The 19,063-nt window shown below is 41.3% G+C and overlaps 1 protein-coding gene and 1 long non-coding RNA gene across 6 annotated transcripts in view; one reads left to right on the plus strand and one right to left on the minus strand.

Moving 5' to 3' along the window:
* abr (ABR activator of RhoGEF and GTPase) overlaps nt 1-19,063 on the plus strand; it is a 118,730-nt gene that overhangs the window by 87,907 nt on the left and 11,760 nt on the right. The window lies entirely within an intron of this gene.
* LOC144983582 (uncharacterized) lies at nt 2,884-17,594 on the minus strand. The gene is made up of 2 exons (XR_013647314.1): nt 17,501-17,594; nt 2,884-2,916 (listed from the first exon to the last, which is right to left on the minus strand). It is a non-coding gene; the product is annotated as an uncharacterized LOC144983582 (long non-coding RNA).

Consider the following 19,063-nt stretch of genomic DNA (forward strand, 5'->3'; position numbering starts at 1 on the left):
AAATATTCATTTTTTAGTTCAATAAAATTCATAGAGTCTGCATCGATAACTTACATCTTAGGTTCTTCTATTGTGTAATAGAAGAACCTAAGATGTCATATTCATTTTTTTCTTTTTTTTTTTCTTGAACTTTTATAATAAATCGAAACTCTGTTCTAATTAAAATAAGTAATTAAATAAGTAATTTTAAAGGTGATGCAACCTCCTCTGTAAGACCTTCTGTCCTTCCACAGACATTTGTCTCTTCAAATTTTAAACGAAAAAGACACAAAATAGCTCTACTCCAGTAAATCTCTGAGCTGTCAGGGAGCTTTCAACTTCATCATTCAGTCCTCATTATTGCATTACATAATATTTCAAGGAAGAATAAAGGATGGTCAGCAGATGTACGACTTCCTACATTGAGCATCCATATGTAGCACACATGCAGTACAGGGGGAGGAGGAAGGAAGACAAAAGGAATGAGAGCCCCAGATGGTGGCCAATTATCTGAGGCTGGAAGTTAAAGAGAGAACAAAGGATCTCATCACAAACGCTCTCCTGAGGGAGGACGGCGGGAATCTCTCCGCACACTCGTGCCACCCCCTTTGTCTAATGGAAGAGATCGGAGTTCAGGAATAATCGGTAACAGCTTGAAAGAGGGGGTTTCAATGCTTGAACTCTGAGCTGCCTCTTTTATGTCAGCCAGAAATGAGAAGTTGCCACAATCAGAAGAACTTCACTGTTGTTTGAAAACATCCCATCAACATCTGCATCCCCCTCAATCAATTTTAAATGTATTGTTCATTTCCAGATTTAAAAATGAAGGTAGCAGGGACACATCTTTGGATGAGTCTGGTTTGGTACAGACATTTTTCTAGAGCCACGTCATAAAAGAATGTTGTTGTTTTTTTTTCTTTCTCCTTTGTGATTTGGAAACCTCATGCTCACACACACACACACACACATACTCTCACACACCTCAAAGGGAAATTATTGACAACAGATGACTCTGGGTGGAAGGGATTTGTCTCATCCACTCGTCACAGCACCGCCTTCAGCAGCACAGAGCTGGATTCCTGCTCAGTTCAGCCTGCCAACACGCTGCAAGGAGCTGCCTCCCAGTGAAGCCGCCTTTGCTGCATGTCTGTAAGACCCTGTGTGGTCAAGGAACCAGTGTTCTGAGTGTCAACCGTCGGCTGGGAGGTCACTCTTTGATCCACAGCCATGTTTACTGGCTGTTTTCTGTATTTAAAGACCCGCTCTGAAGGCAATCCTGTTTTTGGTCTTTTCAACATGTTCTTGTGGCATTTTTCTTTGCATCAATGGTCCCACCCATGACTTAAAGGTGAATTTCTAATGAGCTATGGCAGCTCTGATAGGTTTGGCAGGTTTTTTGGTTTTGGCTGAAAACAGCATAATTAAAATTAAAACAGACAGCTGGGAACACTTCTACAATTGATCAGAGAGGATTGATCAGAGGGGGACTTTAAGGCTCTCCTCAGGTCACCTCAGTAGAACGTGAAGTAAAATGATTATGAGGTGAAAAATTCAGATGGTGTAAACCACATTGATTAGAACAGATTAGCATTGACATACTGGTCTCCTGAGGCCTCTCTGCTCTTTCTCTGTTCTAAAATGTCTTCTCCCTTTTCCTCTTGGTGCGGTAGGCAGCTTTGAGGTAAACATGGAACCAAATGTCCCAGCAGGAACACACCGCATGTTGGCTTGGACTGTCTGTTCTGGCTTTAAAGTGGTTAGTCAGTACTGATCAGAAGGCCAGTTCTGTTCCTGCAGTATAATTGTGTGATGAAGATTAAACAGAGGCTGACACTTTCTGTTGACTTGATGTCAAATACCACATTACTCTGGAGAAGCGGTTAGACTGAGAATGTGAAGAAATGCTCTCCTCTGGTGTTTAGATTTGAAGATTGTGCTGCAGCATTGGCTGGAGCCAGATTCTGCCACTGTGGTTCTACGCTCCATTAAGAAGAATGCTTGATCCTTTCTCCGGCCGACACGAGGTCTGCTTTCTTCAACAAATTTCCTGGTGGTCATCAGATTTATAGGTCCCTTCAAAAATTCTAAATTTGAGCCGTTTAGTTATTTCATGTTAGTGGCTCATCTCTAGCTTACACATTAGCTTTGGCTGAATTTCTCAATGCAAAATAGTGTTCTTAATCTAAATCAGCTAATTATTTTGTGGAGAATGAGGCTTTTGTGCCAATATGCATTGTCGATGTGTTGCATATTGGTGCTAAGCTGCTATCAGGTTCTGCATCAGAATCAGCTGATTGACGGTGATTGTGTGAACGGTCGAACATTAACGGTATATCAACGGCTGTGTGTTATTTAGATGCCGTCAGCAACAGCGACGATGTTAAAGGTTTTTTTTTATTAAGTGTTTTCCATCATTTTTAATCCAAGAATTGTTTTTTTCTCATGTTTTGTTGACTTGAGTAAAAGCAAATAGGAAGCACTTCTTGGCCATTATCCAAGCAGGTATTATCCATTAGTTCTTTCCAATCAGACTTCAGACAATCAGTCCTCTTGAAGTTCCAGTGATTCTTGAGGAATGAGCTTCATCCCTGCTGTACACCAACAACAGCAGGTGTGCCTCGAAGTGGCTACAAAAATTCATTCCTAAGGTTTTTGTTGCGGTACCTTCAGTCCTTGCACCTTAATAAAAATCCCAGATGTGTGTTTAGTGTGCTACAATCAACGACTAACAAGAGTGTGCTTATAATGTGTGTTACAATGCTTTGGCTCGAAGTGGCTCATTATCTTCAGTTGTTGTGTCCAAACTTCCCTTTTTGTGCTTTTGAGAGCATTGTGACTCCTACAGGGATCCGTCTTCATACGCCCCTGGTTTTAGGCACACATCCAGGCTAGACCTTCAAGATGGAGGGGGGAAAAACAGAGCCGGAAATCTGTGGGCTGAGAAAAATACACTGATGATTAGTATTCTTCCCAGGCTTTTGGGAGTCCAATGGCCTAAAATAATGGGTTTAGCCTGTGGACTTGTGCTACCTTTGACCTTAAACTACTCTTAGGATAAGTTGATGATACATTTGTAAATTCAGTTTGGATCTGTGTTCTGTTGAAAAACAAAACATTTTGAGAGTTTTTTGGGGGGCTTTGAACTAGATCAGGGGTCTGCAACTCGAGGCTCTGAAATATTTTTTGCTTTTCTTGTCCTCATTTCAGCAGAAGCTCTTGTCCTTGTTAATGTAAAGGGAAACGTGGCTTTTTATGCCCCAGCTGACAACAAAACGGTTGATTGCAAATGTTGGCTTTAAGTACAGACTCGCTGCAAAGTGACAGCAAACAGATGCATTACGTTTTCACAACTGGCTGCTGTAATTGTTTTGACTTGCGCAGCCCACAGGCTCCCATGACATTACACAGTCCGTTTGCAGGACGGAGCTGTGCCAGACGTTTGATCCTGCTTTATGACTTCCTGTCCCATGGCGAGGGAGGGATACTCCCTGTTTCCGGGTTGGACTGTGCAGACTTTGGTTGCTTTTGTGCTGATGTTTTCATCACAATGGCTTAAAAAAAAGGAGCAGCATTAAACACCTGCTTGAGAGGCTTGAAAACAACAGGTGATTCACTTGTTGCTCCCTACAAGTGATTTTTTTGTAATCAAATAATGCTTTTATACATTTTTTTTTCCGGTTATGCAACCTGTGAGCATCTTATGGGGGTTTAAATGAGGCTTATAATGATGTTTACATGTACAGGAGGCATTTCTTAAGCCCCTCCAGAAGGTTTTTTTAGCTTTTCATCCATATTAAACATGTTATTGAAATGCATGCAATCTTAAAATTCAAACAAAGACGCTTACTACTGTAAACTACAGTTCACAGGTGTCAGGTTTTAAATGTTTTGCTCAAAAATACCTCCTTTAATTACAAAATCCTTAAAAACAGCCACATCACTGGGCTGTGATAACAGCTGAATTGAACCACTTTAGAGACCTTGAGCTTCAGCACTGTTATCTGCAGTTCTTTGAGTTTCTCAGATGATGCATCGCTCCCCTTAAAGCGGCCCGTTGCATAACCAGTGTGTCGTGTACAGAGCCAGCAGTGTGCTTTTTGGAAAGTCTCACTGGCAAAATCATGAAAGGCATTAATCTGGCGGGGGCGCTGGCTTGAGTGCTCACCTGTTCCCCCAACTATCCCTGCTTTCAAAGGGATGAGGGGGCGTTTGTGAGCAAGGGCACCTTAAAAGTTTCATACAGTCACAAATTGTTTGAATTATGTAATGTGAGTTGTATAATCCTGTAGAGTTAGAGGGATGTGGACTATAGTGTGTGTTTTGACGGCCGTGTAGGAGTTGCTTGGGTTGATTGTATCTAGTCTTATTCGTGTTGTCTACTCTTCCATCAGTACAACCCAAGGCCTTGTTTTTTGTTTGTTTGGTGTGAAGGAAGCTGATCTATTTATACGGAATCCATCCTTTCTCACTAATCCTTCTCTGGCTCCTTGCTGTCATTCGTTACAGTGATAAAAAAGTTGTCCTATGATCTAATTTAATTCAGTTCAATTTTATTTGTATAGCCCAAATTCACAACAACAGTCGTCCCGATGGGCTTCTTATTGGTAATTGAAAAAGTAAAACATAAAAACAAAAGGATAATGAATGCATAGAATTCAATAGGAAAATACTAAATTGAAATAAAAAACTGACTAAGCTAAACTGGACATCCCTGCCCTTAGACCCCACTTCGTGGTAAGGAAAAACTCCTAAAAAAAAAAAAACGGATTCCGGAAAAAACGAAGAAACCTCAGGGGTGTCCACATAAAGGAGGGATCCTCCCCCAGGACGGACAGGCGATTTACCAGAACTCATACAAAAGAATTAACTTATCTAACTCTACAACTACATATTTAAAGTCCAGCAGACGAGCTTCATCCAGATGGAGTTGGGGGGACGGCGGGGGGCGCGAGTCAAGCCGGAGACAGGATCCACAGCCAGGTGTCAGAGCAGGAGGAGAGACGGGGTACTCGGCCAGGTACAGAGCAGAGACGAGCCAGAGGCAGGATCCACAGCCAGGTGTAGAAGCAGTAGTAGAGGCAAGCCAGAAAGGAGGCACACGGTCAGGAACAGGAGCACGGATAAGCCAACTGGAATCTGGAAGCACTCCCACTCACCCAGAGGGGAGAGGAAAAGAGGGACAATACATGAATCGCACTGCACCAAACAGAGGCATGGAGAACTAAATGATGAATAATGATCAAGAATAGAGAAGAGAAGAAGGGTAGAAGTAGATGGGAAAAGAGGACAGAACCCCAGTGCACCATAGCTACCCCAGCTTCAAACTTCTAGCACCCTACTAACAACTAATTGTTATTGTTATTCAGTTTAATTTAAACACATTAACCTTAAGTTAAATAATCTCTGAATACTAACTAGTCTGAAAAAAAGCCTGTCCAAAGAGTAATGTTTTCAGTCTAACTTTGAATGTAGAAACTGTGTCGGCCTCTCTTACAAGAGCTGGGAGCTTATTCCATAAAACGAGAGCTTGGTGACTAAATGCTCTACCTCCAACTGTGCTTTTATAAATTCTGGGAACCACAAGCAGTCCTGGATTTTGGGAGCGAAGTGTTCTGTTTGGTTGGTAAGGCACTATAAGGGTCTTTGATATAGGACGGGCCATACCATGTAAGGCCTTATAGATTAACAGGAGTATCTTGAACTTGATTTTAGAATCAACTGGGAGCCAGTGAAGTGAAACTAACACAGGAGTGATGTGATCTCTTCTGCTAGTTCCTGCTAACAATCTAGCTGCTGCATTCTGAACAAGCCGGAGACTTCTTAAGGAACTCTAAGGACACGCTGCTAACAAGGAGTTACAACAATCCAGTCTAGACCTAACAAGTGCATGAATGAGTTTTTCAGCATCACTCTGAGAAAGAATATTTCTGATCTTAGCAATATTCCGCAGGTGAAAAAAATGCAGTTTTACATGCCTGAGATATGTGAGCCTTAAATGATAAATCCTGGTACTTACACCATCAATGGAGACTATCTGATCAGACAGAGCATCTCTGAGGTTTTTGGGACCTAGTATTCTTTCTTTTTTCAATTCTTTATTCGGAGAAAAATCAACCACAAATCAATCCTCTATTGATTAAGTGAACGGTTATCCTAGTGAACTGGTGAAATGCAAATGCGATTTGATTAAATGTAAAGTTCTTTCATGTTCTCTTGTCACAAGTTGCTGTAAAGAGAAAACTGGGGGGGAGGTAGATGGATGTTTTCCTGACAGAATGGCTGACCCAGTTTTACTCAAACACAAAATCATCAGAGCTTGTAACGCTGATAGTTGATGGGGATTGTACCACCTCATCTTAAATTCATAACAAATTAGGTCAATTTGTTGCAGTTAATGAAAATTGATGTTCTTTGTTAGAGTTCACTAAAAATTTTATAAATTTGCCAGTTGAGACTGTAGACCATGATATTCCCTCATGAAGTGAGAGATAAATATTTGATTTTTGTCTTTTTAATGCACGTACTAGAAGGAACCATTACCACCTGAGATGGTTTAAGCCGTAGTCCTGGTGTTAAATGTATTCAGTCTAGTTCAACGGTCTGCAGCTTTCAACAAGAAAAGAACCATGTGAGTCTATTTCTCACTGACAAGAACCCAATAGGAGCTACAAAGTCTTACTTCACCCCTTAGAAAAATAAGAAACTGATTTGTGTTTATCTCATTATTACTATTATGATAGAAAATAACTATTATTTCTGTGGCATGAAAAAAAAGGGAAAATAGCTTTTTCCCCCCGTAAATATTATACCTTTGAACTTTTTTTCTGGTTGTACTTCCTGATTTTTGTGGTACACAACACTCCAAAATCTGTCAAAAGGTTTCAGTATGACTTTGATAAACTACCAAGCAGAACCCCTTGATAGATTGTCGGAGCATTATGACTTTTATAGGCAGTGAATAAGTTTAAGAGGTTTGACTTAATAATAATAATGGGGGATTTTTTCTCCGCATTTGACCCATCCCCATTTATACATAATAATTTTCTCTTTGACTCCGTCACTTTTTTTCTATCTCTGATATTAGATTTAATCTCAAATACAAATGTCCTGAGGTGAAGCTTTCCCCATTTTTGCAATGTTAGAGATTGAATGACAGTGATAACCACAGAGACAAAAGCTGACCTAAAACAATAAGTGGTACACACTCTTTTCTACTTGTTGTCTCTCAAAACTATTTTACGACTATTTTAATTTAACCATTTGTGCATTCTTATTTATTTACAGCACAGCTTTGCCCTTTACCCTAACCCTATCAACAAACAGATTGTTCAGTAGTTTGACCAAAGGTATGACATGTGAGTGAGGAGGCCTGGAATCAAACCGTGCTAAAAGAACTTTTATCCACAGACGAGTTTACTACAAACCAGTGTGTGGCATATCTTAACTTTGAGTATCTGTGTTTCACACCACGGTGTGAACGCGCCCAAAAAATTACAAGGTTCAGTTACATTCCTTAAGCATACTAACTAACTTTTAATGCATGTGTTCAAAGAAACACACAAATGTAGGCATGCAGGCATTGGTAAGGACGGCATAAGCAGACTCATTGAATGCCTGTTTATTATTACCCGAGCATCATCTTTATCGCTGATGGGATTTCTTGAAATCCATGTTCCTTATCTCAGTCTGCAGCATCGTCACTTCTTCCTTTCCTAAGCCCACCTTTGTCTTCACATCATCTAAATGTAGACTTCCAGGTGCTTGCATCCAGTCAGCAGTGGGTGTACACTTGAGATAAATTATTCAAGCAGGTCAGCTGCTTGGTCTTCTGAGGATGCACCCCCTTCATCACTGGAATTGGGTCATACCAGTCGGATGAAGCACAACGTTGACCCAGTCAAGCAGAGATCACAGCATCAGCTTGTATGCACATCAAACCACAGCTATGATGAAAACATCAAAAAGTTTATGCTCTTAAGAAAAGAAAAGAACAGATTAACCTTTTAGGTGTAGCTTTATTCAATAGATATGAAGTCGACCACCTCTGACTAGCGGACTAGCACCTTGTAATTTAACCAACTAAGATTTCCATTTGCATCATTATTTTTTTGACCTTTTTAGCTACAAGTTAATAATCAAACCATCACCCATGCTGCATGCACAGTGCTCTAAGTAAGCACCTTCTTTTGCATGTCATATCTGACTCAACAAATTCAAGATGACGGGTTCTGAATGGCAGCAATAACAGCAGCAGACCACAGGGCAGTGGTGAAGCAACAGTACGTGCACCTTTTGTGTACTATAGGGCTGCATTTTCAAAAACGGGATGATTGAAAAAAAAAAGACGTGAAGATTGCCGTGCATACAAAGTGTGACCTAGATGTCTGCAGGAGGTCGGGCAGAACCTGCAGGATGACTGCCTTAGTGGGTTCTCTTGCATCAGTCTACCTGGATATCTTCTTCTTGCCCTCTTTGTTTTCTGTGCTTGTGGATGTAAGTTAGTGAGGAAACTATTTCTAAATACTGATTGGTGAGGTGATCTACCTGAGCATTTCAAAGGTTTTGTGCATTTGGCAGCCTTCTCTTATAGAACATACACTTTCTTTCCATCTTTATCCCAGCCACACCCAACCGTACACGCCAAGCTACACGCTAATAAACCCCCCTCATGTTCTTTGTCTTTTCTTTCTTCCTTGTTCAACGCCTTTGTTCCAGTGTGCTTAATAAGTGATGGAGCGGTTTACGGAGGAAGATGCCCCCAACGGCTCACATGAAAGAGAAGCAGGAATTATCTGCAGAGCACCCTGAGGCTGCGATTTCCCACCCTGCTAACCCCCGCCCCCCCGTTTCTACTCCCCCATTTAGCACCCTCCCGTTGCCCTGAAGGACCCTCCCTCGAAAACTACTCGCACACGTTCACAAACCTCATTTTTTACCCCCTCCTTCCCTGCTCCTAAGCTCCAACGATAGCAGCAGAGAAGATCAAAGGAGAGCACTGGGTCATCCCATAAACACGCTTCCAGAGACCTGTCGACTTAAACCTGATTGAATTATCCACCCGCAGCCCCATCTGCAGTTGCAAGCCTCACCCCGCTTGCAATGTGAGCCCATCAACATAATCAGTGAGAAACATGTGATTATCATGTGCTGCTCTGTCATTTTTGATGAATAAGTCCAATAAGCTTACAGCTCCATGACCTTATACTTCAATTTCATGAATCTTTCTTTTTTCTATAAGCACTAAATGAAAATGTGTGTGCTGAATATTTCAGCGCTCTCTAACCCATTTATGTGTGTGAGTTTGTTCATGAGTAATTTTTCTCCTCAGATTTAATGCCAAAGCAGTTCATGCCAAGCTTCCGTTTCAAAGTTTACGCACAGTTTGGAGGAAAGTCTCCTCTTTTAACATCGTTCCAGTGTTTTCCCAGCTGTAAAAATAAACCGCAGAACATATAAACTGTCAATTATCCAAAATTAGAGCAACAAGTTGGAGTGGTGCTCAGAACTCCCCAAAACCAAAGTAAAACTTTAATGTTTCATTTATTAAATCATATTGGTATAATAACACTAAGTCCATCTTTCACCTATGACTGTTGCTGAATTCCCTTGTGGCATTAAAAGAACCAAACAGTTGCATTCACATTAAATACAGGACAGCCATTTGATGAAAATGAGAACTGGACTGAGTGACCCCTCCCATCTGACTTTCTAAACATGAAGTACTGATGGCTCCAAGAAGCAAAAATCCCATAGACGTCTATGGAAAAATAAACAGTTATCAGTCATTCATTCTATTGTCAGAATGACAATTCTTGATCTGATACCTTTTTAACATATTCTTGATGTGTCAGGTTTTGAATAAGTTGGACCCAAATGCAGACAGGAAACAGATTTATTGAGAAGAGGATTGAGTCTTTGAGAGAGTAAACTGGCAGAAGATCCAGAAGGCGAGGCTGAAAGTGGTGGGCTTGGCTCGTGTTTGAGCTGCTTGGTTTGGTTTACTTTGGTTCGGCTTGGCTTGGCTTGACTTGGTGTGGTGCAGCTTAGCTTGGCTGGACCTTGCTTGGTTCGGGGCTGCTTGGCTCAGCTTGGTTGGGTCTTGAGCTGCTTGGCGTGGCGTGGCGTGGCTTGGCTTGGCGTGGCTTGGCTTGGCTTAGTCTTGAGCTGCTCAACTTGGCTTTGCTTAGCTTTTGCTTTAACCAGCGGGGATCAGTGGTCTTTTCCATAGAGGAGAACAGACGAACCGACGATGGCCGGAGGAAGAGAAGGACTTATAAAGGCAGACTAATCAGATGTAGAACAGGTGCGGGAACCAGCGGCAGGTGTGCGGGGACGGCCTCGACACCTGACATGATGATACCAATTTATTTTTCAATATATATTTTTTTTGTGGTGCAAGTTATTCTAGTTATAAACTAGCCAATCAGATACCTCAATAAAAGTATGTGGTCTGGTGTCAAGCCCTCTCAACCTTTGATTGACAGGTTTACGTAGCCCGCTTTCAAGTTGTGGAGGTGTGGACTGTCCAACAAGCTCCCTCCTGATTGACGAGAGCGGTTGCCATAGAAACGATTACTCCGACCGACTCGGACCAATTACTGCTTACTGACGTCATCTGGCTTCATCAACATGGTGGCATCCATATTGCAAAAAAATGGCGACTGATTTATTTTGTTGAAGGCAGAGAGAAGTATGTCATCTTGTTCTTTAGCACTGTTTAGACTACTGTTATTCCTCCTACTATTACTGTCTTTTTATCTATTTTTAAGTCGTTTATTTATTATTTTATATGCTGCTTGCACTGTGGGGTGAGAGCAAAGCAATTTCATCTGTGCTGTATGTCTTATGGATGCAGCATACTTGACAATAAAGCTGACTTTGACCTTTTGACCTTTGATCTATGGGTGACGTAACACTCACTCCAGTTTTATTATACAGTCAATGGGAGAAGTTAAATATTATCGTCAACTGATGTACGATAAACTACTAAGCTAAATGAGTAGCAGCCAGAACCCTCCATGTTCATCAGGAAAGGCTTGGTTTTAAACCTCAAAAGTTGAAACAAACAGATTCAACTGAATCTCAGGGAGCAGCTCTATACCCTGATAGTCTGGAAATGGGGAGTTGGTCCTTGCTTTCCATCCCTCCCCCTGTTGGTGTGGTCATATAGAGCTGGTTTATGATGGGCTGTGCCACCCAGCCCATCTATAATTAAGACCCAGGACTGCTCCTGATGTCACAGCCAAAGCACTCAGGACTACACCAGCTGCTTTATCACTCTTTTTTTTTTTTGAATTTTGAAATTAAACTCCTTACAAGTTTTTCACAGTAATTTAAAACAAGGTTGATTCATCGAAATCCCACTTATTTGTTTTTTGGAGGATATTTAGTGTTTGTATTGACAAGTACTCATTTTGACAAAAAGGTGACTTGGATAGATCAAGTTAATGTCAGTTTTGTTTATTTATTTGTTTCTTTTCCCAAAGAGGTAACAAACAGCCCCCCCTAATTTTTGCTTTTACAGCTCTGAGGTTACAACTTTGCTGCTGTGCCTCTTTAGAAGGCAGTGGTACATCCTTACACGGCATTTGTTTTAGCTGCAGTGAATTCAGTGATTTAAAGTTGGTTAGACATAAAGACTGGGGAGGTTGGATAATTTTACCCCTTTTGAAAAACTGTAAGCCCACCAGTGAGACTGTGTGTTGACCTAAAAAGTCTCTGTAACCCCATAGAAATGCCGTCTGTATGATCCATATTTGAACTTGTTTTTTTCTTTAAAATGGTTCACAGCTCTCGGCTAAATGAGTCTGGAAGGATTGATTGTGGAAGTGAAATGTTTTGCACTGTTTGTGTGTTTTCTATCCAACCATACGTGCCCCTGTCAGACGTATGGTTGCTTTTTTTTTTTTTCTTATATCTTCCAAGCTGACGTTCCTGCACAGTTCTTCGTCTCATCTCAGACTGTTGCTTTGTGTCCTTTTTAATCTACAGAAGACTTTCCAACCATGTGACTGAGACCTCAAACAGTTAACCTTTACCACAATGGAGATGAACTATATTTTGTCACATCAGGATCCTGTAATCTTGAAAAGAATTGACATATTTGGGGTTCTCTTTGGTGTTTGATGGTCAGGGCCCATACAGAACAGTTTCAATGTGCGTGAACCCACAGAATTACAGGTTAACATGTCTGCATGAACAGCATTGCTATAAATAAAATATTAGCCAACACCACTGAGAGTGTTTCCCTGGGTATGTGGGTGTGCAGAGCGTGCTGGTGATCCGTGGGGGGGAGTGCATACGTGAACGCGTGTCTGCTCAGTGATTTTGTTGATGTGATTTTCTGTGAAGCTGTGGACCCTGGTTGAACTCATGGCACAGACATCGCCTGCTCCTATACACTGGTGTCACCTCCACTTGGAGTTTGATTGTGTTTGAGTGCCGAGAACATCACAAATGAAATAAATCTGGGTTATGTGGAGGTTAATGCTGCACAGATTGAATTTTTGTGAAGTTTAGACTTTTGCGTCTGTTTGGGAGAAGAAGAAAAAACATTTAGTTCTTGTCGGCATGAGCTTAAAGTTTAAAGACCCACTCCGATGAAAATGGTGTTTATAAGATGTTTTTGTGGTATTTTTTTCTGATGTTGAATGACAAAAGAAAATTAAGCTCAAAATAACATTTTTGAGTATTTATTTATTCAACTCATTGTGAATCAGGAGCAGAAGAAAAAATGCAGTTGGAAAAAGATTGTATTTGTGATGTAGAAAATACGCTGTGCAGGCCACAAGCTCCCTGCTCCCAGCTCTCCTCAACGGGAAGGGGAAGGGAGGCGGGGTTTCTCTGCACCAACAGTCCCACCCACAACTGATTTCCAATGAACTTCTGCTGTTCTGCAGAAACTATGTCCTAGAAAACAACAGTTTTTTTTCTAAAGATGTCATAATCATAGTTAAAAGACAACTGGGAATGTTTGTAAAATGGCTCAAAAGATGATCAGAATGGGATTTTAAAACGTTAAAGGTAGCGTGAATACTACGTCCTTTTTCTCAAAAGGATCCAGTTTTATTTGTACAAGCATCTGTCTTGTCTGTCCAGAGATCTTTGTACTTTTCCAGATTATTCAGTCTTCAGTGCTGTGGTAGGACAGGCGCCATTTCAAATTCAGTTTTTATTTTTCTCTCCCATCTTGCCCAAAAATATCTTCCATCTCCCAGTGGGTTTTGCCCTCCCCTCCCATTTTCAAATCCTGGTTTTCCCAGACATTTTTTCCAGGTTGTGACGCATGTCTCAGTGTTACAAAGCCCCGCTCGTTAAAAATACTCTGCGGTGAGGGTTAGATGAGGTCTTCTTCAAACAAAAGCACCACCTCCCCTCCTCCACCAACACGCTCAGTCACAAAGTCAGACGTACATGTGTCCCGCTCCCAGTTCCCATCTGCCGCTGTGTTATCATGACCACAGAACACTCTCTAACCCACACGTCTGTGCACCGCGGTGACGCCCTGTCTGCTGATATCTGTAAGGACGTGGTGCCTGTAAGAAAAGATTACCACTCATAGATTAAAAATAGTTTAGAAGACAAAATCAAGCCTTTTTTTTCTCCTACAAATACTAGGACTGATTCTGTTTAATCCAATTCAGGGAGTCTGGAAAACACTGACATTCTCTTCTTGTCAAATCTGGATTCCTCTAGGAATCACAACACAATCACCAGATTGGGATCCACTTATTTGCCCACAAGAAAGAGTCTATTCAAAATACATGCGGCCTCCCCTGAACTTTTTTCTTGGCTGCACAGACCCAGGGGTTGCGGTTAGGGTTAAAACACCAAATGGTTCCTGAATGCAGCTGTTTCTGCAGCTCACCGCTACTCCAGGGTTAATAGTAAGGGTTAATAGCCGACAAAGTGTGCATTGTCAGAAATCAACGCGTCAACTTGACAATGCGCCTCTTTGACCTCCGATCTGAACTGGAGCGTTAAAGGAAAGCGATATAAATATGCTGATTGTGACGATGGGTTAAAGAAAGCATCCGTTCAGAGAGAAAGTTCACCTTTTACCGCTTGTTTTTGTCCAGATGATGAAGCTAAAGTTTGTTTTTAAAAAGCCAGCGCAGTGATACAGAACATTTAAGCTATGTGACCAAAACATATTTATAGGCGTGCGGTTATCACTGTGCGTTATAACTTTTTATTGCACACCCAGCAGCCAATCAGAATCGACACACACCTAGGTGCGCAACAGATAAACAGACTTAATCCTTAAATTTAATTTAAAAAATGTGCAGCGTACAACAAAATCCAACCTTGGATGCACTAATAATATGTGCGGGCAATGCAGCAATGTGCATCTTGGCTGCACGCATTACATGTGGCCAACATGAATTTCCATCACTTTTTGTGCTGGTCGCACAGAAATACGTGTTAATGATATCAGCCTTTTAACAAACATCTGCAAAATTCCTTCTACTTTTCCTAGCAGACCCCCCCCCCCCCCCCCTGTCCAAATAGAGTGGGACATGGAGGATGGGGATGCACTTTGACAGGCATACACAGACTCCCTCGCCACCTATCGATTTATAATCCAGAGGAATCCATCTCCTAAGAGCAGAGCTCTCTGGCTGTCTTGGTGAATAAACACAGTGATTCGCTGCCCGTGTCTCCCAGGATGTGTGAGTGCGCAGAAGTGTTCCTGTGATTTTCCAATGTCAACACGCAGGCTTTTGAAAGGGGTTATGCATTGTAGTGGAAAAGTGTGAGTGAGTGGATGGAAAATGGTGGAAGTCAGAGTTGTGAGGAAAGGAAGGCACAGTGACACACAGAAAATGAGGAGGAAGGGATGGCAGGAGCAGCAGAGTTTTGATGGAACCATCAAACCCCGTTGGCTCTCACACTCATTTTAAAGTCCCGCTCCAATCATCTTTTGGTTTTTTAATTATGCTGTTTTTAAAAATAAAAATAAAATGTTGTTTTCTAGGATATAGTTTTAAAGAGCGGCAGTAGTTCATTAGAAAGGACAGTTGCCATAGAGAAGCCTCAACCCCTTTGCTGAGAGCTCTCTGTTTACACTATCTCCCTCAAGCTTATAGCCCCTCACACCCCCAACCTAACATTACCGCTGCAGCAAAAATGGCGAGCAATATTGGAGCTATCCAGTCGTACAGTTTAGATCCAGATTCCAGGTCAGACGAGGAAAACAAAGACGTTCCTGGATCTATTTGTTTGCAAGTGGATGCATCAGAATGGAGTGGAGCAGGGAGCTTATGGGTGCCCAGCAAATAGATTTTTTTCCAAACGCCTTTCTATTTTTTGGACTTCTCCTGATTCACAACGATTTGAATAAAGAGTCATCGTATCACAAGAACACGTTGAAAACACCATTTTCATCAAAGTGGCTCTTAAAAAAATCTATGTTGATGTTGATGTCATTGCTCGATTTCATTATTATATTTCTGCTTCCACTTTTTATGAGCAGCTCTGGGAAAGGTTGGTGGGAGGTCAGAATTTATATATCACTCCATCTTTCTTTCTTTCAGCCTCCACATTCACTTCTCATTGACTCTTCATTGCCCCCCCCCCCTTATTCGGAGGTGTGTCCATCAACATGTGGAGGAGCAGGGCCGGTCTAGGGCTCATTCAGCCCTCCTCTGTCCCTCCCTCCCTGCTCTGCCTCACTCAGCCTCTGCATTTCTGCTGCCGTGGTGGAAGTCAGACTGCGCAGTGAGGAGATGCTGGCAGATGAATGTTGATCAACTCTCAAAAACAGGATCCTGTTTTGGATTATTTTTTATCGGCCCAGTGAAGGAAGCAATGGCAGTCTCTTCTTCTCTTGTTGGTCTCTTTTTTTGAAGCGAAGCTTCATCTTTCGTGCTTCTCTACATCAGCAGCTACAGTCGAGGGTTACGAAGGAGTTCGTCCTCCTCTCCTCCTCCAACTCTTCTTTCAAAAATTTCCTTTCCAGCTTTGGGATGACGGAGGTCTTGGTTTCGGATATAAATTTGAACTCTGTTTGCGAGCGTTTGGAGCAGCACTGCTGTGTGGACAACAACCATCTGTCCAGCCAGCCGCAGACCCCTGTGCACAAGAGGCACCCCAACACCGGGGCCAAGCTATGGGGGCGCGTGCGGAGCAAGCTGCTCAGACAAAAGGTCTCGGATTGACGCGCTGACAAACACACACGCATGCATGTCACATCCATACCTGAGCTCTGCTCTGCCCCTTTCATCCTCTCTGCATGTATCCCTGTGTCACTTCCATCTGTTTGCTCTGCCTGTCTTTCACACTGTGTCCGTCTGCATGGACTCCATCTGCAAGTCTGTCTGTCAACAGGCTGTTGTCTGAAACCTCTGTTTGATGTCTTTCATTTTAAAAATAATTTCACAATTTTGTGTTTCAAAGTGCAATTCTCAAAAAGTAATCATGATAGCTCCTTATTAATATTTTGATAAATAATTCAGTTATTGGCCTGTTTTGTTTTAGGATTCTTTACTTTACATCAGGCAAATGAATAATTTAAAATATATTTTCTCAGTTGCATTTATATTTATATTTTAAAAATGCCTTGTTAGTAGTTCTTCAACTCCATTTTCAAAACCTGCTTGTTTGATGTGTTCTTAGAGTTTTATTGTAGGTTTATCTTCCGTCAGGATAGCTCCCTCTGCTGTTCATTTTACGATCTTCTATTTGAACTTTATTGTTTTTTTTTTTGGTCAAACTCTTCTTTTTGGTTTTGGGCTAAGTAATTGTCACAATATTCTTGTATAAAGCATTTATGCGACATATAATTTAACCCCTTCATGCCTGATTTTTTTCCCATTATTATAAAAAAAATTATTGAATGGGTTTTTTTCTGTTCAAGGTGATGCGAAACTAAATGGATTCCTGGATTATATGGTAAATTGCAAATGAGCAACAAATAGCATGAAGGGGCTAAATAGAAATTCATGGTGTCTTTTTTGTGCATTTTTTTCTAAAAGAATGATTGAATACATTTTTAAATTGCGAAACCAACAAAGTGCTGTTTTTTATATCAACACACGGAGATTTTAAGCCATTCATTCTACAATATATTACTGCGTATCCATACATGCACAGCCCTGCAAGTGCACCTAAAGGTTTTCTTGACAGAGAGGTTTGTTGTTCACGCTGCTCTCTGACATCTTTTTTATGTAGTGCTTCCTCTCGTCCCTGGCGCTCTGGGCTTTAATTTGAGTGTGTAATGAACCTTCAGAGCAATGTATCCAGGTTGGGAGCAGGCTTGACCTTTTGTCCCTTTGCTTTTCCTTATTCATTAGATGGTAAAAGGTAGTGAACCGACAACCAGACCAAGCAAAATAAAACCAGGATTACACTCTTAAACCTAGACTTTACTGAAATGACCTAAAGGTCCAGCATTTATTTTATTTTTCTCCTCCTCCTTCCTCACAATCATGGTTTTATTGTCAATAATCTGCCTATGGGGTGTAGCGGTGCTAAGAATCTCCAAATTGAGCTCCCGTTCATCCGACCTCTTTGCACAAACCTGAAATCCAGAGCGCATGAGTGCAGGCGTGTTGCTGTTTTGATAGCCTGCCTCTAGATCCGATCAGGCCTCGTACAGTTCAGCCTTTCTTCCCTCCTTTGTTCTTATCGCTGTGCTGCTGGCAGTGATGGTTGATGGTGGAGATGAGACGACATGAGACCGTCTTCTGTTGCCTGAAACCGTAACATGACAGAAGCCTGTGGGTCGAGATCTTCTAATAGATGAAAGGGCTTTGCTTTAATAACTTCTAACTTTACTTTTTTATAGTCAATAAAATCCTTTTCTGCTTTAAATTAACTTAGAAATATTAACCTTCAGTGCTCAACGAGGTGTTTGCCAGTCACATCAGTGGTGCACAAGGATGTCGGAATGACACAGAAACGCCATCAGTGTAGTTTTCATCTAAAATTTTATGTAAAAATTCCAAAAAGGCTTTCAAATTTGGAGTAATTCAATATTATAAATCCTTATATTATATATACTGTAGTTCAATGGAGGTTTTCTTGTTGTATAGACATTTTTCACATTGTTCTAATTTTCTCTTTGCTTTGCGTTTGGATTTACACATTTTAATTTTCTCTGTATATTTCTTATCTTTCTTGTGAAACAAATCAGTTTAATCTCAATTTTTTTGTGCGTTTGCAGTGAAAAATAACAAAATTTGCAGTAGAAATTAACAAAAGTACTTGGATATTTCTAGATAGTTCATTGTGGAATTATAGTGTTTTAAAATTTAAAAATGCATCTGTAAAAAATACGGAAGGGTTGTGCTAAAAAGATTGAGGTCAAACATTGGCACAAAAACAGTTTATAAATGAGCAAATTGTAAAGTAGTAAAAATACTCAAAAGTCTCTGGACCACTAAGAGTTAAGTTCTGCGCTGTGAGGATGCTCTCATACTTGAGGAAACAGAACAGATTTGTGTTTGTTTCCTGCATCCTGAGGTGTTTTGAGGAATCTGCATGTTAAAGGATGCATGAGTGCACTGAAGCTCACCAGGGAGACGTCGCCCCTCCTTCAGTCTACAGATGCATATGATTAAGACCCGCTTTCTTCAGATAGGAGGCTGAATGGGGACACTAATTGGACTAGGACCAGACATAATCTATCTTGTGTGTCCCGGCATGAGAGCAAAGTGTGATTAAAGTGCAGCTTGGTAGTGGAGGTTGTTGTTTTTTCCTTTAATAATGTGTCTAGTGACCTGTTTTGTGGGTTGATTAGATTTTATTGTCTTCCTGGCCCTGTCACCCAGCTTAGCTAAAACAATAAAGCTGGCTTCAAAAGTTCATCACCTCGTCCCATATGCCACTTCCGCTGCATTTTAGCCCACATTCCGAATCAGGCCATTATAATAGGTTGATAAGTGCCGATTAGATATTAGCCTTTGGTCCCTCCCTCCAGCCCGAAGCACCAGTTAGTCTTTTAATGGGTCTTTTCAACTGGCCACATAAATCTGAGTGTCCCCACCGGCAGCCATAGCCCTTTTCTGACACTAAGCCATCCCCCTGAGTGCAGAGTTGTGATTGGTTAATGAGCTCCAGTGGGGGAAGCAGGGGGTCAGTA

The sequence above is a fragment of the Oryzias latipes genome, chromosome 14 (assembly GCF_053564925.1).
Source record: "Oryzias latipes strain Hd-rR chromosome 14, Olatipes_Hd-rR_3.1".
Classification (NCBI taxonomy): domain Eukaryota; kingdom Metazoa; phylum Chordata; class Actinopteri; order Beloniformes; family Adrianichthyidae; genus Oryzias; species Oryzias latipes.